The 25,929-nt window shown below is 37.1% G+C and overlaps 1 protein-coding gene and 1 long non-coding RNA gene across 6 annotated transcripts in view; one reads left to right on the top strand and one right to left on the bottom strand.

Moving 5' to 3' along the window:
- PALM2AKAP2 (PALM2 and AKAP2 fusion) overlaps nt 1-25,929 on the top strand; it is a 534,014-nt gene that overhangs the window by 180,953 nt on the left and 327,132 nt on the right. The window lies entirely within an intron of this gene.
- Nucleotides 16,513-25,929, bottom strand: part of LOC141497381 (uncharacterized) — an 81,599-nt gene continuing 72,182 nt past the window's right edge. Inside the window, exon 3 of the long non-coding RNA XR_012471318.1 lies at nt 16,513-17,422. This is a non-coding gene — a long non-coding RNA (uncharacterized LOC141497381). The remainder of the gene's footprint in view (nt 17,423-25,929) is intronic.

Genomic DNA, 25,929 nt, shown 5'->3' with positions numbered 1-25,929 from the left:
TTACAAAGGATATATTGAAGGAAAATTTTATTTGTATACAGAAATGATAAATAGTAGTATGTATAAAATGATTTCATATATATATATATATATATATATACACACACATATTTGTGGCTAAAAGCAGCCATCTCTTGATTAGAGGGGAGAAGGGGAAAAAAACTAGCATGATAATTTTGCCATTTATTTAAAAGGAATAGCAAGTTGTACATAATAGTTTTATAGTTTCATGTGAAATCATCTTTTTTATTATACTGTTATGAAAATGCTTTTTTATTTCATAAATTTAAAATGAAAAATTTTATAGAGTTCAAATAGCATATTAAACTCAAGTTTGTTGAGTTTGATATGACTGTTGTACTTTTAGATAGAACTGTACAGCAGGCAATTAGAGATATTTCTAGAGGATAAGTGAGAGATGAAGACTCTACATAGATTTGGATGTTACCTGCATAGAGATGATGATGAAACCCATGGGAGATGATTAAATCATCAAATGAGTATAAGAAGAGAAAATAAGATAATACATAGTTCTGAGGTACATCTATTCATAGGCAATGGAACGGTGATGCTAATTCTTCAAAGCAGACTAAGAAGAAGCAGGCAGAAGAGGAGATAGGGATATATTTTAATCGTTGTATTTAATATATCACATTATATACAGTCATGTTCCCCAAAGGAGTGGCAGTCATCTATAATCTTTTTAATTTATTAAAAAAAAGTAATAGGAAATCTACCAAATCTACACTTCTACTGGAGACCTATTTCTCTAAGTAACACCATGGGTAGGGTTTATACCTTTGTTCTATCTAAAAGACTCTTTTGTTGGAGTATGAGAAGTAATTGCATCAACAGGAATCAAAAGGTCTTTGTGCCAACAACTTCAGAGAACATAACTTCTTAACACAGTCTATCTTGGATGAAGCCAAATATAAAAAGAAAATATATGGGATAGTCTATGATCAGATTGATGGTGCAGTGAATAGTGTGGCCTCATGTCAGAAAAACCTGGATTCAGATCCTGCCTCAAATGCCAGCAAGTCCCTTAACCCTGTTTATCTCAGTTTCCTCATCTGGAAAATAAATTGAAAAATGAAATGGCAAGCTACACCAATGTCTTTGCCAAGAAAAAACAAATGCAGTCACAAAGAATTGAACAAACTGAAAAATAGTTTGGTCTCATCTCATCAATATATGCAATTCAGTGTCATATAGTTAAAACTATAATGGACTGGTTTTGGTGATGAAATTATTATTAGTATAGTAATATTGTAGTAAGACTACTGTAAGTACTTATTGTACCAGAGACCGTCATTAATATCCAGACAAGGGTGAGGAGAGGTTGCTCTCTAGCATCCTATTTTTTAAATTAACATCGGAATCAACAATATGTGCCCTGAAAAGGACAAGACTGTAATATTATTTCTATAATAGAAAAATTAATGTCCTTGTGTGCAGATGATTTGACCATCATGGTTGGCACCTCTGGTTCCTTGACCAAAATGCTGGCCAATGTAACTGAGGTTGCCATGTGGGCAGGACTACATTTTTAGAGAAACTAAATGTGTGTTCTTATTTATTAATGTCTGGACAAAGAGCGTATTCCTTATAAAATTCCAAATAGAAAATTGGAAGGCAACAGTAATGTCTTGAGAAAAATACCTATTCTTACTTTGGGGTAATGCCTATTCTTATTTTAATCCCTTGTGATTTCACTCTGGAAATTTTGCCAAGGATGTGATTACTAGTATGAGAATACTCTTATACCTTGTGAACAAGTCTAAATTGCCTCCTTGGCAGAAAAATAAATTCAGTAATGCTTTCGTTCTACCCTTTGTCTCATTCCACCCTTAAGAATGGTGTGGTCCCCATAGAGTTCTCATAAACTCTTGGACAGAAAACTGTAAAAAGATGCCAAGAAATGGATATAGCTTTCCAAAATCTAGAATTGAGTCTCTATAGCTCCCTATAAAATTATGTGCAGCAAAAGACATCAGTCAAGTTGATCATGGAGTAAAATAACCAATCTGGGCCAACTGTGCCACTGTTCTCTTAATGATATGGTGAGGAACAGGATAAATGTGACTCTCAACCAGATTGCTTTGCTGCTTATCTAAATGGCCCTATGGAAAGACAATTTGGATACAAGGGCACTGAAGCATTGCTCATATGGTCCCAGCTACAGATAGTTTCCCAGAAATTGTCAACCAAAATCTCAATTCAATGGAAGATAAAAAAGGGTGCTTTGATACTATGTTTGAATGATAGGTAGTTGGTTGTAGGAATAGAGAAGACTTTGAAATATGCACTAAGATATTATTTTAAATAGCAGCTAGCAAATCCATGTGGATAAAGCAAAATCTATTTCTTTAGTGGCAGCAACTTCAAATAGTTTTGTGAGGAAAGAATCTTTTACCTGATTTGTGGATTGACAGTTCATTTACAGATCCAAACTGTACCCCATTGAATAAAGTCAGAAGATTTGACTTTGGAGAAAAGTCCTTATAGGACATTAAATAAAATGCTCCTGCATGTCCTCTGCCAAAGGTCAGTCATCAACTGATTAAGGCTGATACCTTAATGATGCTATTTTTTAAAGATTTGTTAGTTATCAGAGTGCCAGTAAAAAGTTTGGATTCAGCTAAATACAATGATTCCAGAACTGAGAGAACCCTTATGACTACCTGACATCTTAGACATTAAGAATTTTAACAGCACTATGGTTGGCATTATCATATCTTTGAAATTATCATATCATAGCTTTGAAAATAGATAGTCTACCTTCCAATTAGCCATGGCTATTAAGATTGAGAAATATCAGATTGTCTATCAACATCTGACTCAGAAAGACTACATTGCAAATCACTAATAGTGGTTGCCCTAGGAGGATGGATCTAATTAATGACATATATTATCTAAAATTAAGAATTAGTCTGAAGTATGCTAGCCTTATGAAGAAGTTAAAAGTATGGGACTCCATCAGATTGACAAACAACATGCAACAATAACATACAACAGGAATTAGATAATACTCAGAATGAATTCTTGAGAAGAATATATTGAGAAGCGACTTTATTAATTTATATACAATGTTTGATAATGTCTCCTTGTGATTTTATATTGCACTTTAAATATCACCAGTTACTTATTTATCCCTGTAAAATGTTATATGTGACCACAAGTCTGTTCACTTCAGCATTAGCTGAATAAAGTAAAAATATCTGCTACCTTTTTCCCCCCCATGGAATTATTTCAATTCACTTTTTAAAAAATCAGTGAATGACTTAAAACCTAAAACTTACTCCAAAAAAATATTGGGTTTAAAGAAGATAGATCAAATTGGACCAAATCAATTGAGTACCTTAAAGCATTTTTATCAGTTAGAAGTATGAATTTCATTCATATTTCTGATTTTTATGATAATGAGGTTTTTAAAAGCTAGATTAATTTTGTTAAAGGCTAAATATTGGAAGGTATAAATTGTGTTTCAGAGATCAAAAATGACTGCCATTTTGGTTAGAACATATTGGCTTTCATTTAGACTATAAAACTAATATTTGAGGCAAAAAAAAAGAAAGGGTATAAATGTACTAAGATTGTTTACTATTTGCCCCCTCAGTCTACCCTTCAACTCACCCCATTAAGGAGTAACAACAACACAACTAAAATTGTGCCTACTACATACACAAAACATACACATACACGTACACAACCCCCCCCAACATCCACATAGCCATTTAATCATAATTTTATTTCCTTTCACAAGATTTTAATAAATTTCCAGGCATACTCATTGAGGAGAATATTATTTCACTGACCAGCAGAGGGCCTCATATACAGATGAAAAATGTTTACCTTGTACCAAAATTCATCATGGCTTTCTGGTTTGTTAAATACCAAAAACAAACAAATAAAAATTCCTAAAATTCCTCAAAATTTTCACCCTTGTCATATTTTTCTCTATCCCTCCCCACCACCACCACCACCCAGAATTAGTTTTCCAGGACCTCAGAGTTGACCAAGCCTCAGAATCTTTCTGCTGTTTCACTGACAAAGCTGCCTCCCACCCTGCAGAAGCAACTGCTCTCTGGCAAAGTTTCTTTAATAAATATAATTCAATTAGATTTAAATGCTTGTGAACAAACTGTCCTGCTTAATTAGTTTACATATATACCCTAAGAAGCTTCCTATGTTTTATAATTGACTAAATAGTTGATCAAATATATTGCAATAATCTCTTTAAAATGTTGGATAACAGTCCTACAATGTAAATTTCCTATTCTGTTTTTTTTTTTCCTACGGGGAAATCAGATTCTGTTTATATTGCTTTGATTTGTAGCACATTTTCTGGGAATATAATCCCACTGGTAGTTCATTGCTGCCTACATTTAGTTTTGAACTTTACCTTCAAAAGCCAAGTTGACTTTTCTTACCTGATTAGGTTTTCTAGTTCTAGTTACTTAATAAGTGGCTGTTAAAAAAAATTGTTGAAGACTTTCTAAATTAGAAGATGGCGACAATAAAGGATCGAGTCTTAGGCGCTCTCTGATAAAACGTGATACTAAGGACTCTAACTAAACTTTCGAGAGACGGAACCCACAGAAGGAACCAATGAGGCAGTTCTCCTACTCAAGGTAACCTGGAAGAGAGCAGAAAGGCTCTGCTCCCCGGGGTCGGAGGGGCGGCCTGCCAGAGGGGTGGCACCCCAGAGCGAAAGAACTTCAGCCTCCCGGAGGCAGCCCCAGGGTGCTGGGAGCTGCGGCTCCCAGCAGTGGGGGAGTCTCCTGAGCTGCACCCCAGGAGCACCAGGAACAAAGTGGGGGAACAGCGGGGGACCTCTGCCAGAGCAAGCATGTGGAACCCAGCCGTCAGGGCACACAGCTAGCAGCCTGGTCTTTCTGCAGCCCAGATCTGGAAACAGAAACAGGTGGAGCCGGTAAGCAAGAGCCCCCAGGGCATGAGCCCATTGAGCTGAGGGAGGGGAGTGAAGAGAGAGACTGCTGAGCTCTGTCCTCTGCCTCTGGAACAGGACTCTGGGGCTCTGACCACATTCAGATCCTGATAGCAGTCTAGGCCCCCCCACAGAACAGCAGCCCCTCCCCCTACCTCAGCCCCATGGCAGAGGGGGGCACTTATGGTCATTCATAGACCAGGATGGAGGACAGAGCCTCACACACTGAGACTCTTGTGGGAGTGTCTCAAAAGCTCAGGAAGCACCCCCGAAACAGGCCCAGGCTGGGAAAATGAGCAAGCACAGAAATAAGAGGAAGACCATTGAGAAATATTTTGCAAATGAGCCCAAGAAGGATCAAAATACTCAGTCTGAAGATGAGGAAGCACAAGCTCCTGCATCTAAAGACTCCAAGAAAAACAGAAATTGGGCTCAGGCTATGACAGAGCTCAAAAAAGACTTTGAAAATCAAATGAGGGAGTTAGAAGAAAAACTGGGAAAAGAAATGAGAGAGATGCAGGAAAAACATGAAAATGAAGTCAGCAGCTTAGTCAAGGAAATCCAAAAAAATGCTGAAGAAAATAGCATGCTAAAAACCAGCTTAGGTCAAATGGATGAAACAGTTCAAAAAGTTACTGAGCAGAAGAATGCTTTAAAAAGCAAAATTGGCCAGATGGAAAAAGAGATAAGAAAACTCTCTGAGGAGAACAAATCCTTCAGACAAAGAATAGAATTCAGGGAGATTGATGAATTTAACAGAAATCAGGAATCAATACTTCAAAACCAAAAAAATGAAAAATTAGAAGAAAATATGAAATATCTCATTGAAAAAACAACTGATATGGAAAACAGACTTAGGAAAGATAATTTAAAAATTATTGAAATACCTGAAAGTCATGATCAGGAAAAGAGCCTTGACATCATTTTCAAAGAATTACTACAGGAAAATTGCCCTGATATTCTAGAAGCAGAGGGCAAAATAGAAATGGAGAGAATCCACTGATCCCCCCGAGAAAGAGATCCCAAAAAACCAACCCCTAGGAATATTATAGCCAAGTTCCAGAACTCTCAAGTCAAAGAGAAAATATTACAAGCAGCCAGAAGGACACAGTTCAAATACCGTGGAGCTTCAGTCAGGATCACACAGGACTTAGAACCAGCTACATTGGAAGCTGGTAGGGCTTGGAATATAATATACCAGAAGGCAAAAGAGCTTAGAATGCAGCCAAGAATGAACTACCCAGCAAGGCTGAATGTCCTCTTCAAGGGAAAAAGATGGACTTTCAATGAACCAGGGGAATTTCAAAGGTTCCTTTTGGAATGGCCAGAACTGAACAGAAGGTTTGATCTTCAGATGCAGGACTCAGGTGAAGCATGGAGATTGGAGGAGAGGGGGTAAATACGAGGGACTTAAGGAGGATGAACTGCATGTATAGAAAAATGATACTGATAATATTCATATGAACTATCTCAGTTAATAGAGCAGGTAGAGGGAGCTTTTATAGTTGAAGCACAGGAGAAAGCTGAATTCAAAAATAAAATATGGTGTAAAAATGGAGTCAATAGAAAAAAAGGGAAATATAATGGGAGAAAGAAAAAGGAGAGGGGGAATAGGCCAAGATATTTCATATAATAAGATTTTTCTTTATTACAATGAGCTATTGCAATGATATGGAAGTGGGGAGGCAAGGGGGAATGAGGGAACCTTTGCTCTCATCAGAGATGGCTAGGAGAGGAAACAGCATATATACTCAATGGGGTATAGACATCTGGAGTAAGAAGGAGGGGGGAGCAGGGGGAAGGGGTGGGGATGTGAATAAAGGAGGAGAGGATGGACCATGGGGGGAGAGTGGCCAGATATAACACATTTTCTTTTATACTTTTTGCAAGGGGCTGGGATTGGAAGGCCTGTCCAGGACCATAGGGCCAGGTGGATGCTGGGCCTAAGGGGTGGTAAGGGGGCTCAGGGCCTCTTGGCCCCAGGACCAGGGATCTGTCTGTTGCACCACTCAGCAACCCTACAGCAGAGTCAGAGTGAAAGGAGAGGGAAAATAGAGTACATGGTAGTGGAGAAATAAGAAAGGAAGGAGTTGTGATCAGCAATGGCAACGTTGGAAAAATATGGAAGTAACTTTCGCGATGGACTTACCATAAAGAATGTGATCCACCTGTGACAGAGTTGTTGGTGTTGGAACAAAGACTGAAGCACATTTTTTATTATTATTATTTGGGGGAGGGTGCAGGGCAAATGGGTCTGGGTGGTCTGCCTGGAGATGCATAGCAGGGTGATCGTTCGTTGTATGAGGCCGGATTTGGACCCGGGTGGTCCTAGCTCGAGGGCCAGTGTTCTGTCCACCACCCAGCCACCCCTACTATTATTACTATTTTATTTTATTTTGGGTCTTTTTTTTCTTCTTTTTTGTTTTTTGCAGGGCAGTGGGGATCAGGTGGCTTGCACGTCACACAGCTGGGTGATTGTTGGGTCTAGGGGGCTGGAGGTGAGCTCGGGTGCTTGTGGTTCCAGGGCTGGTGCTTCATCCATTGCGCCACCTAGCCAAACCTACAATTATTACTATTATTTTTTTATTTTAATTTTTTCCTCCCCTTTACTTTATCGCTCAAGCAAGTCTATATTTATGGGGGAGCGGGTATTTCGTTTACTCTTAAACAAGAATATTTTATTTTTTTTAAGGGTTTTTTTTTTGCAAGGCAAATGAGGTTAAGTGGTTTGCCCAAGGCCACATAGCCAGGTAATTATTAAGTGTCTGAGACTAGATTTGAACCCAGGTACTCCTGACTCCAGGGCCGGTGCTTTATCCACTCTGCCACCTAGCTGCCCCAAGAATATTTTATTAATGGAAAAAGAACATATTTGTACAAAATGAGAATTAAAAAAATTAAAAAAAAAAGAAACCAGGAGGGATGGGAATTCAGGGAAGCCTGGAGGGATTTGCATGAACTGTGAACTGATGCTGAATGAGATGAGCAAAACCAGAAAAACACTGTACACCCTAACAGTAAGATGGGGGCGATGATCAACCTTGATGGACTTGCTCATTCCATCAGTGCAACAATCAGGGACAATTTGGGGCTGTCTGCAATGTAGAATACCATCTGTATCCAGAGAAAGAACTGTGGAGTTTGAACAAAGACCAAGGACTATTACCTTTAATTTGGGGGGGGGGGGAACTAATATCTTATTGTCAGATCTTGCTATCTCTTATACTTTATGTTTCTTCTTTAAGGATATGATTTCAACAATAAATAAATATTAAATAAAACAAATTTTAGAAAAAGAATTAAAAAATTGTTGAATATCTAGAAGGGCCCATGCAGTGCTTGTAAAGGGCCATCAATATTTCATCAAGGACATGTCAAGTCAAACTTATGTTTTTTCTTCTTTTTCAACAAAATCATGAAATTATTAGATGAGAAGAATGCTGCAAGACTTTTGATAAATTATAACATATTATTCTTATGTACAAGATAAAGACATATGGTATAGATAATATGATCAAATGGATTCAAAAATGGTTGGGTGGAAATCTTTAGCATGGAGAAAGACTCAGAAATGAATTCAGGTATTTGAAGGGCTGTCACATGAGAAGATGGGCAGAAGAAGGGTTCCCTACTAAATTCCAGTTCTATTCTTTTCCATTAATAATCCTTTTTAAAGATAATTGGAGTATAAGGTGACTAAATAAATTCTATTCTGCTAGATTACATCTCAAAACTATTTTTGAAGTATGAAGGAGGTCAGGGTTTAGATGGATTGTAGCCTGAGAAGAAACTGAGGGGTGGGTGCCTTAATTCTTTTTAAAACTCTCTGGATACCTGTATCACATAGGAAGCAAAGTTTTACCACATAGGAACAAGCCTTGGCATCTGCAGGGCTCCTGACCAGTCAGGTGTTATGGCCATGGGTGACTGTAAAATACATTAAGAGCACATGGTGTGCCCAAATTAATAGAATGTGTGTACAGTTTTCTTGTATTATCAGCCCATGCTATCAGTGGTGTCAGGGATCTGTAAGGGAGGCCAGAAACACTCAGCCATGAGCGTGTGTCAAATTTCAAACACTCCCCTTAGAGCTGTCATAAAGCACCTGTTGTCCATGTGTGATTCTCTCTCACTTTGAATGTCCTAGTCCCCAAGGGTGCTCCATTTATGCCCATCTCTTCATAGAGGAATACAGCTGGTATGTACAAATTGTTTAGACTGGTTTGTCACATGCTGTTATTAAAGTGTAGCCTACTTTGAAACAGGCCCATTCTGGGATTACATGGGGATAATACTTGAAATAGCTGCCCCCTTTGTTAACTTGAAATTGTGAGTGTATAGAAGTAGGATATGGTTAGAAATACTATATTTTACTTATTTTTTTAATTGCTCAAAATACATTAGCCATATAAAATGAGTAGTTTTCCTTAACAAGTAGGTGAGTTCACACTTTCCACTTTCTCCCTTCTTTTCTATCTTCAGTCTCTTCCTCACCCCATCTCTCTCTCTCCCACCCTCTCCTCCCCACCTTAGACACACGAGAGAGAGAGAGAGAGAGAGAGAGAGAGAGAGAGAGAGCAAGCTGATCTCACAGTTTGGACAGTCTTGCATCAAATTTCATTGTTCTGAATTTAACCAACTGTTGGCAAGCATAGATTAGGAGGATTAGGTAAGGGATAATTGTGAATGTATAGAAGTAGGATATGGCGTGATGAGCTTGGGGATAGCCAGATGGGAACAAAGAGCATGAGTTTTCTGGTGTGTCTAAATGCTTGGGGATACAACTGTAGTCCAATTCAACTGAACCATAACAGGAATTGAATTATTTTTAAGTAAGGATGATATAAATTGAAGTCAAATTGTGTAGGGCTTTATATGCTGGACTGGGAAGTTTGTACTTAATGAGAAGGAGCCACTAAAGATTATTGAACTGGATGGAGAGTGACTCAGACCACCATATCCAGGTAAAAGATTATTTTGGTAATTGTGGAAAGGATGAACTGGAGGCAGGGAAACTAGTAAGGGAGTAATAATAGACTAGCAAAAGATGATAAGAACCTAATCGATGTGAAGGGTAATGTGAATAGATCAGAGTTGATAGATACATTGTAAACTTGATGATTGATAGGATACAGAGGGAGAGGGGAAGAGGATAGTGCTGTTCAGAACCTTCATCTCCACTATCTTGGCTCACAGGTATCCATCCTGTGATTGATAAACCACTATCAAAACCCATTGCTGAAACCGCCCACAGGCTTACAGGCTCTCAGAACCATCAGCTAACTATAAACATAAATGCTCTACTCTAGAGAACTGACAAACCTGGGCTTCCATGTCTAGGTCATATATAAATGAAACCCAGAAAATGAAAATGAAACCTCAGAATTTGTGTGAAGTATTTTTGCCAGCTAGTCTCTAGAGGGCAGTATAATCAAAGGATAATTCCTCACTCTCAGAGTTCAGGTTTTTCCAGAAGATGGCAGTCCTGTGTTGTAGATATACAGTTAGGACTGACATGAAACCTGTGTTTTCTTCTGGTCCAGTATTAGCTGGAAGGACATGATGTACAATAATTGAGTAGTTGTATTTAGAGTAACTCATTTTAAATATATAGAGGTAGTCACACAGTATAAGAACATTCAGCCATGAGACTAAATTGGAGAAAGAAGGAAAGAGATGGAGATTAATGACATATCTTAAGTTCTAGAATATTTTAAAGGAATTTAATACATTTAATTACTTAGAGTAAAACAAACTAATGAATATTTAATTTACAACTTTTCAAGATACAGCCAAAAACATTTTTGAAATGAAAACTTTTGTCTATAAATGGTTAAGCTAAATTGTACAAAAACCATTTGATTTTCTTGAGTAGATAGATGGCATACTCCTGTTTGTGCTGGTAGTTTACACAGTAGATAATTTAGCAAAAAAACAAAAACGAAAACGAAAGGTAAACATTGAGGAGCCTGAATTGAATAATTTCAGGTTCCATAATTAATAAACTCTAATTAGATTTTAATTTTTTTCCAGATTGTAACAAATTCTTTGCAGTCTTGCCAGTAATCTTATTCACATGAAGTACTTCTAAAAGTAGGACGTGCACCCAATCATATGATGGGAAGAACGACCAGAGGAATTTCTTGGAGCCCAAACTACTCTGGCCTCTGAGTGGAGGAATGTCTTGAGGCAAGGAGACAAATTAGGAGACTACCAGAGTTGATAAAGACTTGAATGAGGGTGGAAACCCTATGAGAAGGCTACATAGTGTTAAGATTTTGTCAGTAAATGGATTTGTTGGAAGAGAATGAAGAGTCCAGGATGCCACTGAAATTGCAAATCGGAGAGACTAGAAGGATGATGGTGCTCTCAACCATCTTCAGGGATGACTTGGTTGGGGGGGAAGATAAAGAGTTCTGCTAGGTGTGGGGTATATGCCAGTAATTCCAACTACCAGGGAAACTGAGTCTGGTAGAGCTTTTGAGCTCAAGTTTTTAGCTCCAGTGGGTAGATCAGCTAGTTATACAAAGTTCAATATGATGAACCCCTGGAAGTTGGGGTTGGGAGGGGGGAGCTACCAGATGGCCTGAGAAGGGATGAAATAGCCTGTTAGAAACAGGGAAGTTCAAAGCCTGTGCTGATCAGTAGAGGGATGAATCCCATGAATAGGCCTTGTACTTCCAGCTTAAGAGGGATAGGGAACACCCCTGAAAAGGAAAGGGAAATAGAGGAGAGAAGAATAGACAAGAGGGGAAGGAAAGGAGAAGAAAGAGGAGAAAGGTAAGGGAGGAGGAGAAAAGTGAAGAGAAAAAAGAAAGTAGAGCAGGGGAGGGAAGGAAAATATGGAATATGTTGAATTTGGGGGAAGTATGGGACATGCAAGAGGCAGGATGTGTTGGTGATGTCAGTCTGGAATTTAGTAGAGCGAATGAGAGAGAGAGAGAGAGAGAGAGAGAGAGAGAGAGAGACAAAGACAGAGAAAGTTTGTGTATATATCATATGCACATTATTGAACTCATGGATTTTGATAAGATCACAAAGAACATGTAGAAAGAAAAGGAAAAATGGTCTAGGTCAAATATTTGACCTATAGCCACAATAATTAGATATAATCTAGTAAAGGAGAATGAGAAGTAGTCAAGTAGTAGGGAGGAGACATGGAGAGAAGGGTATTGCAAATACCCAGAGATCAGAAGTAAAAATAAGGCACTAAATGTATACAGCTTTTAAATTAATTTTTGAAAGGAGATTTATAGAATACAGCAGAGTTGGTAGCTTCTAGTGAGGGTATTTTTTAAGGTTGTAGAGGATTTGATGAATTCAAAAGCAGCAGAAAAAAAATAGAGAAAGACTGAAGATCAGAAGAGGATAGTGAGAACAACCTGCTGGAGAAGAGGAGTAGAGATGATATCAAGGGTTATAGGAGTAGGTGTTAGCCTTGGTGAGGAATCCCTCTCTTCTTCAGAGACTGGATTAAGGAGGACATAGTGGGGAATGACATTTAGTAGTTTTGAGATGAGTTAGAAAGGAAAAGAAGAAACTGGAAGCAAACTGCTTTGATACCTTAGTTCAGATCCTCTGGGGGGGGGGGGGGTTCATTCTTTGGAAGACTTGAAGATAGAAGCAAGTATGAGGAATAACTGTGTGGTAAATAGGATGGATAATAAATTAAGGAGGAATAAAAGGATTGCCTTGCTTCAACAAAGGTCCAATTGAGATCAGATTATATAAATTTCTAGTGGACTCCATCAGCATGGCTTAATGACTTCTTCTTGCCTTATTTGTCAGGGAGTAGGTTGGAGCAGAGGAAGATTTTGGAAGTAATCCAGGGTTGCATTTAGGCAAGGCTTAAACAACAAGAGAACAAGGGCGAAAAGAATTTGAGGATAATAATTTGTAGAGTTGAACAAGTTCATTAAGAAGTTGAAATTAGGGGAGGCTAGGTGGCAAAATGGATAGAGCACTGGCCCAGGAGTCAGGAGTACCTAAGTTCAAATCCAGAAGTTGAAGTTATCAAAAGAAGAAAATCATACCTGGAAACAGGGTAGAGTAATATGAATGGGGGCAACTAGATGGCGCAGTAAGTAGAGCTCTGACCCTGGGATAAGGAAGTTTTGAGTTCAAATTTGGCTTTAACTACTTGGTACTTACTGTGTGACTTTTTGGGCAAGTCATTCAACCCCATTGACTTGCAAAAGCCAAAAAAGAAAAGAAAAAGAAAAAAATGAAGGGATTGGTGATTTTAAGAATGAACATTTAGAAGGAATAAGATATAGAAAAAGATGGAATAAAGAGAATTATGTTCTAATAGAGGAATTTCAAAGTTCATGGCCATGGAATAATCATTAAAAGACTTATCATGTTGATTATAAGCATGTAAGTAATATCATTTTGAAAGGCATCTGGTTTTTGTTTTTTTATAGCTAAATGGCACAATAGATGGATCTCTGGATCTGGAGTCAGCAAGACTAATCTTCCTTTGTCCAAATCAGACATGTTCTAGCTGTATGACCCTGGGCAAGTCATTTAAGTTTCCTCATCTGTAAAATGAACTGGAGAAGGAAATGACAAATCACTCCAGTATCTTTGCCAAGAAAATCCCAAATGGGTCACAAGGAGTCAGACAACTGACTTTCAAAGTCTCCTTCTCCTTGTCTGTTAAACACAGAGATTTATCCTGCCTACTTACATACAGTTATGGTATTGTAAACCATAGCTGCAACATTAATAGAAGTTATTGTTTTCAGTAACATACAAAGTATAGATAACTTAGAAAAGTTGTTAAGGTATTATATGGGTCTTCTTCACTAATTCCAAAAAACAGATAGCTTGGATGGGGAGTAGGCTAAAAGGGGCAGAGCCTCCTGAATTTGTTTCACTTGGTCCCAAGTGATTTTAATTTTAAATTTAAATTTAATTTAAATAGAGTAGATAATGATAATGACAATAATAACTAACATTTATATGATACCTACTATGTACAAGGGACAGTGTTACATGCTTTTTTCCATTTCATTTTATCCTCATAATAGCCTCAGTGAGTAGATTCTATTATTATACTCATTTTACAGATCAAGAAACTGAGGTAGATAACAGTTCAGTGACTTGCCTAATATAACACAGCTAGGAAGGCCAAGCCCAGTGTTTCACTTCACCACCAAGCTACCTCTGTAAAGAACAGAATAGACCAGGGCAGTGTTAAACTCAAAAAGAAACAGATCCCTAAAAGCCAAATATTGTCATTGAAAACCATGTTTGATACCTCTTATCTAACAACATTATCTATGAACATCTTTTTACATGTCAAAATGCTAGTCCCCTTAGAATGCAAAAGACTGAAACTTTGAAGACTGGATGCTAGGTCACACTGCGGAGCATATTGGATTTGAACTCAAGAAGACCTGGATTCAAATCTTGTCTGCATGATCATAGGGGATAAGAGAATGATGGAACTGGGATGGATATTAGAAATCAACATTTTAATTTTATAGTGGAGGAAATGGAGGCTTAGAGATAAGAAGTAGCTCACTTAAGGAAGAGTAGGCATTTGAATTTACTTCTTTCTCTCTTAGCCATATTTAGGTTTTACTCTCAGAGAGAGACTGGTTATACCTCCCCATAAGGGTCTAGGGGAGTTGAAGGGTCTCTTTCTTTAATAATATTTCCCCTAACTCTCCCCATTCTAGTGTGTTCTCCCAACTATTTACTTCAAACGATTAGTACTCAAGTTTCATTTAACTGACATCAATTAACTTTTATATAGGCATTTACTTCACAAGTAGATTAAGACTAAAAGTACAAATATCCCACAATCCTAATCTCAATACTTGGGGAAGGAGCTTATTCTTTCTTCTATCACCTTAGCCCTTGGGAGAATGCCTTCAAACTTCAGCACAATTTATAGAAAGCATCTGTGTATCACATTTACTTATAAATCCATCAGGGTCAGTGAGTAGGTTAGTCTGTATCTCTTTTACTGCTGGCTTGGGCCTAAGCAGTTTGTTTAGCATTCTTTCCACAACATCCAGTTTCTAGGGGAAAAGAGGAAGGTAAGTAACCCACTCAACAGAGACTGGGCCTAGAGTCTGGAAGATGAGTTCAAATCCACTAACCATAAGAACCTAGATATGATTCTTAATTTACTGTCTATCTTCATGTAAATACCAGATCATAGGTTTATCTCATAATGATTTTGGTTTCATAATTGTCTATTCCTTGGAATATGATGATCTACTAATTGGATAGTCTTTCTGATGTCTTTCATCCTTGCCATGTGGCCCAACCATAGTATTATGAAAAATAGTTTTCCAATACAAATTATATCCCTAATATATATAAAACATTATAAATTTGTCATATTTTTTGAAAATTCATTTTTTTCTTTGACCACTGATCAAACAAAATTCAGATGTTTAAATAATCATTAGTAAAATTGCAGAGTACAATATTTTTGTCCTGAAATTTAGGGGGTGTCCCTTCATTGATCAACAGTTTATAAAAATGGATAAAAAGAATCAAGAAAATTTGGAGTTTTCTGATTCATTTTCTATCCATTTTGTTATTTTGCTAGTGGTTGGTGTCTGAGATATGTGTGTGTGTGTGTGTGTATGTGTGTGTGTGTGTGTGTGTTCATTCTACTACCTCCTGGCTTTGAGCTGGGTAGATAATTAAATTCAACAATCATTTGTTGTTTGTCCTATATATATGAGGCACAGATATTGCACTATCTATGCAATTTTGAATTTTTATTTATCTTACCAAGTTTCCTCTCTAAAATGAGATGTTCAAATGCCCTTTGCAATTACTATGGCTTTTCTTGAATATCTGCATACTTGTTATATAAGTGATTATTGATGAAGAGCCAGTATATTAACTTCAGTGATTCAGTTAAACAAATGTTAAGTACTTAGTTCTCTACTAGACAAGGGGAATACAAAGATAGATATAATCCAGTCATAACTATATCTTATTTATAGTCAAGGTGATAGAATGCTCCAATGTAGGCTATAAATAAATTTGTGAAGATTATTCTTCACTGAACTCTTTTATTAGCACAATTCTGAAAACTGTGATTCTATATCCAGTGTATATTGTCTAAATGATGTCAACAGATGTTAAATTTACTCCATTGACATGCAATATCTTTAGTATTGTTAATGATTCCATCAAGTCAGGTTCCCTTCTTTGTAGTTCACAGATGCCTACTATGTGGTGATTTTAGTCTCTCATGCATTTTTCTTTAATTTTTTTGATTCAGTTATAAATGTTATTCCCCAGTACCCTTGGTTTGGGGTTTACCCTAGGTTTGACTGTCATCACTCAGTCAAACATAAGAATGACCCTACAAAATCACAAATCTTTGGATGGGAGTATGTGATGTGGGGTAACCTTCCAACCTCATACACTCAAAGTTACATCTGAAAAACCTCAGAATATTGTTTATATATATATATATATATATATATATATATATATATATATATATATAATATATAAATATATATATATTTATTTAAAGTGCTCTATAGATGCTAGTTATTATTGTTATAATTATTACTACTATTAATCACCCAGGCTAGGATAATTTTTAGAGGAATAAAGGTAAGGCAATTGGAATTAAGTGACTTACCCAGGATCACAAAGCTAGTAAGTCTCCAGTGTCTGAGGCTGAATTTGAAATCAGGTCATTCTAACTTCAGTGATAGTGCTCTATCCACTATGACACCTTGCCGCCCAAAGGATAGGATAATTTGTAGTCTTCCCTATGCCACAAGAAAAACCCACAGCAGTTTGAGGATATAGATATATACAGTAAGTCCAAGATTTTGCTTGTTTTTTAAATATAGAATTAAATTTATATATTATACATAAATATAAAATATCAAATATTAAAGAAATAACATAAATATTAAAGAAAGAAATGAAAGAATTCAGTTTCTTTATAGATAAAATAAAAAGATATCTTCCTAGTCAGCACCTTCCACCTTAGTTCCTTGACTAAAAGAGGGGGTAAAGTGCCATAGAAAAGATTGAAAGTCATGTGATTGAATCCTGACTTTGCCACTTCTTCTTGGCCATTGCCTCAGATCATCACTTCATCTCAGTTTCCTCATCAATAAGATGAGTAACTTAAACAAGAGGATCTCTCAGGTCCCTTCTAGCTCCAAATCTACTGTCTTCTTGGATCCACAGAACAGGTAGGTTTCAGGTGAATTTAAGCTTACAGAAATCCTTTTGTGTTTTGAATCATTCTGGAGATGTAGAATTGAAACATTTAGGAAATTTTCTGGGCTGAGGGTGAAATTCCTGACCCTTTGGACTAAGCCACACACAAGCAGGAAATGGACCAACTGGTGCTTCATCCCCACAGCTTGCTCTCTGCAAGAAACGAATGTGAAATTCAACTTCCCACAGTTCAGGATGACTGCCTTCCAACTTTCCATGGCAGGAAAGGAATTTCTTCTGTTATCTCTTTAAGAAGAAAAAAGAGAAAAGATATTATTAGGCAAGGTTTCATGGAAAACACAAAAGGAAAATAAATGTTGCATAATCACAGACTTTGAAACACCCGGATTTCATGAGGTACAGGAAACAAATGACTAAGAACAGTAAATTCCAACCCTACTCTTCCCCCTCCCCCATGTTATAAATGATAAATTCCTGTATTCTTCCAAAAGACAGGCATTATAGCAAGCAGATTCCTGTTTGACTGTCTATAAAAGCATTAAACTATCTAAGTGCTTTTCCTTTTCCCTTGCACCTACAAATTTAAAAATAACAGGGGACAGATATAAGGTTTGTGAAGTCCATGACTTATGATTTCTTAATTGATCCTTACATTAACACCAGTGATGAAAGCATTTTGGCTCTCATTACCCTAATTTTATGTGTAAAAAAAACTTACACAAAGTTTAGGAATAATAACTAAGTTTCTAAGAAACTTATAAAGTTTATTAAATAATATTGAATATGTGCTAGATACCCTACTAAGAATTTTATAATTATTATTTCATTTCTCCTTACAACAGCTCTGGGAGGTAGCTGCTATTATCAAACCTATTTTACAATTGAAGAATTTAAGGCAAACTAATGGCAAAACTACTATTTATATAACTCTTACTTTATCCCAGGCATTGTTAAATACTTTACAGTTATTATCTTGTTCTACCCTCACAAAATCCCTGGGAGATAGGTATATTATCCCTATTTTACAGTTGAAGAAACTGAGGCAGACAGAGGCTAAGGAACTTGCCCAGGGTCATCCAGCTAGTAAACTCTAAATCTGGATTTGAACCCAGGTCTTTCACTGTCTATTCACTGTACTACCCACTACCAGAGGCCTCCTAATAATTTTCTGCATTTAAAAGTTTCTTTCATTCCAAGAAATAAAACACATTATTGTTGTTGGTTAGTTGTTGTGTTTCAGTCATTTTCTATTCTCTGTGATCCTATTTGAGGTTTTCTTGGCAAAGATACAGGAGTAGTCTACCATACCATGTCCTTCTCCAGTTTATTTTATAGATGAGGCATCTGAGGCAAATCTTGCTGAGGTTCACACGTTAGTGTCTGAGGCCATATTTGAACTCTGGTCCTCTGGCTCCTGGGTAGGAGCTCTATCCACTGCTTCCTTTAATTGCCCTTAAAACACTTCACTATACAGTAATTAGAATACCAAAGTAAGGAATCTTGTCCCATAATTTTAAAAACTGCTAAAAAGGCACAGCAAAGAAGATTGCTTTCTCTATGTAAACCAAATAAATAGGGATAGCTGGGGATTTTCAAAGAATTTTTCATTTCTTTAGACCTTAAAAAAGGGAGATAATACAATGCAGTGAAAGGAACCCTAGACTGGGTAGTGTAGAAAGAGGAACTGGGTTTGAATTTTCATTACTGTCTCTTATTACCTATGTTAGCTCTGGCAAATCGCAAATCCTCTAAGAGCCCGCTTCATTTTTCTGGAATTCAGGTTTTCCTCACTCCAGATCCAGCTATCTATGAAGCCCCCAATAGCAGAATTCAAACTACAGACTTCTGACTTCATAACTGATGGATGATCTCTGTACTACAGTTACTAATATTTGACCAGTCTCTTGAGCTGAATTGAATGGAATCTAGTCCCTTCAAAATCAGACATTTGCAATCCAATGATTCCAAATCAAAAGAAGCTAAAAGATTAAAGGGATTCTCTAAGCATTGTCTCCAAAGGGCAGAATGATAGTCATGAACCAATTCCAGTACCACTTTTATGGTTTCTCATGGCACCTGGAGCAAGATCTTTAGGTCTAAAATATGAGAGGAAGACAGAGCAAGGATTTTGAATTTTCTTCCATTTGTGAGTAGGAAATGAATGTAGGGAAGGAATGAGCAGATGGTATCATTTCCATGAATCTTCATCCTGAGTGACTTCTCACAATTAGCCATTGACCTTTCAGTTAGATAGCCTTCCCTCTCTGTTTCCACCAGGACCTTTACAGTACTTCCTCTAGGCATGAAGCCATATTCTTCTAACATTCTGTGATATGGCTTCACCCGCTGTCACCCTGCTAGAATGTTCATGAAGGAGATACTGGGTAGCCTCCCTGAAACTTCCAGCCCATTTATCACTTCCAGGTGCATCATTCCAGAGCTTGGATATATTTGGGGATATCACTGAGTCAAGTCATCTCAAGGCAAAAGCAAACAAGGCAAGCCTAGAAACACTGAAAAGGCTAGGAGGACCCATGGTAGCCACACCACTAAGAAAAATGACTGAGAACAATCAGAGGAAACTTCTAAGGGTGGAAACAATAAACTGAACACAACCCAGAGTTGGAGGAGCTTCCTGATTGGCTTGATCAGCATCAAGCAGGAACACTTAGAATAACCTTGAGATTATCCCCATGGGATGACATATCTCTATGTTCAGGAGGAATTCATCATGTGACCATATACAACATGGGAAGCTTTGAAAAACATCCTTTAAAAGGGTCACTGGGAGGATGAATCTGGAGGTTACCATGCCTTTACTCTAGAACAGTGGTCTCTAATCTATTTGATCTTGATCCTCCATAAGTAAAAAGTTTTTGAGCTACTTATTAACTTACCTTGAAAAAATAAATTTTAAAAGAATGAGTTAACACAGAAATAAGATTTGATTCTAGAGGCAATAAGGAGCCATTTGTGTTTATTGAATAGAGGAAAGGAAGGGAAGGGAAACAATTATTTCTAAAGGCCTAAGTGCAAAGCTCTGTTCTAAGTGATTTTTTTTCAAATATTATCTCATTTGAATCTTACAACTCTGGGAAGAGGGTGCTATTATTATCTTCCACATTTCATAGTTGTAGAAACTGCAGCAAACAGGTTTGCTAAGGTTACATAGTAAATGTCTGATATCAGATTTGAATTCAGATCTTTCTCTTTCTAGGCCATTATTCCAATAGCTGATCCTAGAGGACAAGCATGGGTAGAGCCCTATAAAAATCCTTTTGGCTTCTGAGTGGAGGATGATTTAAGTTGTTCATATTAAGTCATTTCAGTTGTTTAGGACTCTTTGTGGCCCTATTTTGGAGGTTCTCCTGGCAAAGTTGATCTCCTCCAACTCATTTTACAGATAAAGAACTGAGGGAAGCAAGGTTAAGTGATTTGCTCAGGTTCATACAGCTAGTGTCTGAGACAAGATTTGAACTTGGGTCAGACATACAAGAAGAATCTTCCTGACTTCAGACCTGACCCAATGAACAAAGCACCAGACCTGGAATCAAGGAAGGATCTAAGTTCAAATCCAACCTCAGATACTTATTAGCTATGTGGCCTTGAGCAAATCACTTCATCTTGGGGCAACTAGGTGGTGCAGTGAATAGAGCACTGGCCCTGGAGTCAGAAGGACCTGAGTTCAAATGTGACCTCAGATGCTTAATTATCTTAACCCCATTGCCTTGCCAAAAAAACCCTGAAAAGATCACTTCATCTTGTTTGCTTCAGTTTTCTGATCTATAAATGAATTAGAGAAGGAAATGGCAAACAACAATCTGTCAAGAAAATTCCCAAAATGGGGTCATGAAGAATTAGATGAAAAGTCTTCTTCAATAGTTAGACAAGAAATGATAAGGATCATAGCTGTGTAAGTAGAAAGGAGGGGACAGTCATGTGACATGTTATGTTGAAAAATATAAAATATAAAAAATATAAATAAAAATATAAAATATACAATCCAGCAACTAATTAATTATTGGGGTGAAGGAGAGGGAGGAGGTGAAGATGATACCCAGGTTGTAATTCTAGGTGGATGAAAGGGAAGTATAGAAGAATGTGAGAATGAACATCTCAGTGAATCTCCATGCCAGCTCATCCTGACTGAACCACCTAAAATGAAAAGGGAAGAGATGGAGTTTTACTCAAAAGTCACTCCTCCAGAGCACCAAATCTGCTTTCCGAGAGCTGTGTCTCTCAAAGTCCTCTCGACTAGGAAGTAACCTAAGGAACAGAGAGTGGGTATATTAGGAAAATTGAGGGAGTAAAATTGTATGGCCACCTTGTGAGCTGCAGACAGGATTGGATGAGGAAGAGAGAAGTAACTTGGAGGAAGAAGATAAAGGGAGGGTGTTGGCTACTCAGGAAAAGGGAAATCTAATCCATCTTTCCCCATCCTGCAATTTGAACAGGAACCAGTACTCTAGACTGAGTTTATCCCATCCATAGCTCAGTTAGTTTCTCTCTGTCAATCTCTTTTGTTATGGCTGTAACCTTCATTTGAAACTTACTTTTGGACCTTTCAATTTTGTATTCAGTTTTTCCATTATAATTCAGCGTCAATGCTATGTTGATTTTGCAGATGAGTTTTTCAAAACCAGGATTGTAGCCAATTTTGTAAGCATTCAGAAGTAAATACTATTTTTCAGATCTAGCTAGAAGGCTAATCCTAGAAAATATTTATTTTTATTTCGATTATAACTATTTATTTAACCTTAGCCTCTGTCCTGACTTCCATTCTCTCATTTCCAACTTTGCCTATTAAATATCTGGAAGTGGGTGTTCTGTAGGCTTCTTAAACTCAAAATTTCCAAAACTGATTTCATTATCTTTTCCCTTAAGCTCTTTCCTCTTCCTAACTTCCCTATTATTACTGTCCTCCTGGTCACCCAGGCTTATAACTTAGGTATCATCCTTGATTCATCATCCTCTCAATCTCTTTCCCATGGCTAGTCAGTGAAAAATTGGAAAATTCTTTTTTTTCCTGGATCCAATCTATTGCCAAGTGCTGTTGATTCTTCCTTCACAGCCTCTATCCCATATCATGTGATTTGTAGGATTTTCTCAAGGTGGAAGGGGAAATGCAGAACACATACTTTAAAGCTTAATTGCTTTATTAGCATCTTACATCTAGACAATGAATATAACACTAAATCATTTCCTCCGACATTGCCTTCACCCTGGGGTAGGTTGATAGGGTCCTAATACTTGAATTATTGTAATAGCCTTTTACTTGAGCTCCCTACCTCAAGTCTCTCCCCATTCCAGTATATCTTCTATTCACTTTTCAAAGTGATCTTCCTAAAATGCAAGTCTGTGTATATCTCTGCCTCTGTCTCTTTCTCTCTCTTTTCATCTCTCTCCCCCCACACACACACACAAATTTTTTAAATTTTCTGACTGATTTTTAAAACCCTTGATAATCTACCCCCTTCCTTCTTTACATTCTCTGCATTAGTCTCCTCCCACAAACATACCTACCCTAAGTATTCTGCAGTCCAGTGACCTCTTATATATGACATTCTATCTCCTAGACAAGGCTGGAGAGAGCTTGTTCATACATAATTGGATGTTATCTTCCCCATTAGAGTGTGAGCTCCTTGAGGGCAGGAGGATATTTTTCCTTTATTCATATCCTCAGAGCTTAGCACAGTTTTTATGTGGCAGCACAATTCTTGGTTGTCTTGCTGAAATGTACTATTTACTCCCCCTGAAGTCCTAAACATGCACAGGTAAGATTCTATGAGGAACTCACTTCCGTGCCTCAACTTGAGTTGTCAGAAGCTTACCTTTTTCTAATGCAAGAACTCCTAATGTATCCTTCTTGGTAGACCATAGGGGGAAAAAAAAGACTTTTCCTATTTTCACTGATTAGTCATGGGAAAGAGATTTAAAGTAACCCTTTATTTTTCTGAGAGCTTTTTTTCTTCTTCAAAGATCTGTCTGTCCCAAAATTCTCTTATTTTAGCTCATGGGTCTTCTGCCCTCTTCCTCATTTGTCATTTCTCTTCTCCAGCCCTTTGAAATAGTCATACAATCATTGAACTCCATAATTGGTAAGACCTTTTGTCTTTTGACCACTTAATTATGTATAATAGACGGGTATGCTGATTTTGTGAATTGGGCACTGTACTTGGGATTCTGTGTTCAAATCTTGCCCCAGAAACTTACTAGTTGAATGCCCTGGACAATCCATTTATTCTGTTCTTCAGTTTCTTCATCTTCAAAATAGGTTTGGGAATGATCTTGATGGCCACCTTTAGCTCTACTCCTGTGACCCAATAACCCTGTGACAATCCTAAGGCATGACAGAGTTTCCCAATACCTATAAAACTCAGTGTCCACTACCCTGAGAAAAGTCATTATCTATGTTGAGACAAATGCTGCTACTTGAAGTAACTTAAAAAAGGTTACCAGGATTATAAAATGCCAACAAAAAGAAACCAAAAAATTCTAGCCAAATCTTTGGTGTTTTTGCCATTATTACCAATAATTTTAAACGGTATTAGAATAGAATGGCAAGATAATAACTAGTTAAGATAATTTGAGAATACTATTTTGATTCTTGGGTTATAGTCTAAAATATAAAGCATTATAGGCTATTGTTTAGGGTTAAAATGCACCAAAGAATGTTAAAATATATATTTGTCTAGATATTTGTGCATCTGATTTAGATGGAGATTACTGCTTACAAAAGTCTGCCCATCTAGCTATCTTGATAGAGGGTAAAAGGTGTAATAACATAAAAGCCTCTCCACAGATCCCTCTTAGATATGGCCTTCATATTCATTCTCACTATGACTCTTGATAAAGGCATTGTTTGTTTTATTTTTTAAAGAATAGGGGCGGCTAGGTGGCGTAGTGGATAAAGCACCGGCCTTGGAGTCAGGAGTACCTGGGTTCAAATCCGATCTCAGACACTTAATAATTACCTAGCTTTGTGGCCTTGGGCAAGCCACTTAACCCCATTTGCCTTGCAAAAACTAAAAAAATAAAGAAAGAAAGAATAGTAAGATTGAAACCTTTTCTCTATCTAGAAAGCATCATTATGCTAGAATCTAGCAAATTTAGACATCTAGGATGAAGAAAAGTAAGGCAACAACACGAGGAATGTAGTATGAGTTAGTATTGTGAAAGGGGCACTGGACTTGGGATTCTGTGTTCCAATATTGCCCCAGAAACTTACTAGTTGAATGAACCTGGGCAATCCATTTAATCGTCCTTCAGTTCCCTCATTTTCAAAATGGGGTTGGGAGTGATCTTGATGGCCACTTTTAGCTCTACTTCTGTGAGGGATGAAATTCCTTCTTGCAAGGAATGAAGAGATAGAGAAATGAAACAAAGAACTTGAGACAATCCTCCAAACCATATCAATTAAGTTGATATCTGATGACTTCAGCAAGATGGGGAAGATGATGATGAGCATGCTGGGGAAAAGACCGGAATGTTGAGGAGCTCAAATGAGATTATGGATATTTTAAGCCTATATAAAGAAGCTTCAAAAATTCAGTTATTATTGTTCTTAGCCTCTAGTCACCAGGCCTTCAGTCTTATGTTTATATTATTCCCTGAGTTTTTTACTGAACTCATGCTGAGTTTCACCAATATTTATGGAGCAATACATGAATCTGTAGGTAAAGTGTAAAGACAAGGCTGGGGGGAGGGGAACGCATGAATAAATACTTTAGAACTAATTAGCATTATTAACACTTAAATCTAAACAAAGAACAGAACACTAAATCAAGTCCTGATTTGTAGCAGTTGCTGACTTCTGAGAAACCAATGCTCACATTGAAAATTTAATTACTGACTCTTACAAACCAGTTAGAGCTGGCTCCAGCACACCCCTGAAATTAGGACTTGGTTTTGAGAAACCCTAGAGATATCAGTTAGGACCAAACTGAACTTCAACAACATAAATTTGCATCTTCCAACTCCTGATTTGGATTTCTTTCTACTATACCCTGCTGCCTTCCCATAAAAGTAGTGTATTTAAAATGTCATCAAATCATGCATTATAGTATGAACATGTGTCTTATCTGCATACTCACAGACAAATATCAGTTCATCCTACCATCATATTCCCTTTTTTGTCAATTAATACATTAGTCTTTGTTGGGAACATAAAATTATTTTATCCATACTTAATGTGAATTTTTCTATATCTGCTTCTATGAATTATAAGCTGATCATTCTAGATCTTTTCTAAAAGGATAAATTTTTTTCATACCATTTTACAAACTGAAAGATTTTTCATTTTGTATTCTTACCTTTTGGTGTCCTTTATAAGTAAAAATGGAAGTCCTGAGTTTGTGGAATACCAATTTAAATGCTTTTCAGAATAGAAAATAAAAAGCCAAAGAAAGTATCATAGCTCAAAATTGACTAAAGGGGTGTGTGTGTGTGTGTGTGTGTGTGTGTGTGTGTGTGTGTGTGTGTGTGTGTGTTCAAATGAATTGAGTCACAAATGAGAAATATTTATATGACCACTATGGAAACTAGCATATTATCTTTGGGGAAATGGAAAATAGTCCTCACTGAATTAAATCATTACAGTTTTACACAATAGTCTACCTGAGATGGATGTTCTCTGAAACTTAGAAACTAAAAAAATAAAACAAAAAAGAATTTTATGGACTTTATTACATGTACTTTTAATATATGTTTAAATGTACGCTAATTAAAATGCCAGTTTTCAGTGGAAGGTCATCATTGTTCAGTTATTTATAGTCATGTTCAACTCTTTCAGG

This window comes from Macrotis lagotis, chromosome X (assembly GCF_037893015.1).
Source record: "Macrotis lagotis isolate mMagLag1 chromosome X, bilby.v1.9.chrom.fasta, whole genome shotgun sequence".
Taxonomy (NCBI): Eukaryota; Metazoa; Chordata; class Mammalia; order Peramelemorphia; family Peramelidae; genus Macrotis; species Macrotis lagotis.
This window is presented reverse-complemented; position numbering and strand designations above follow the sequence as displayed.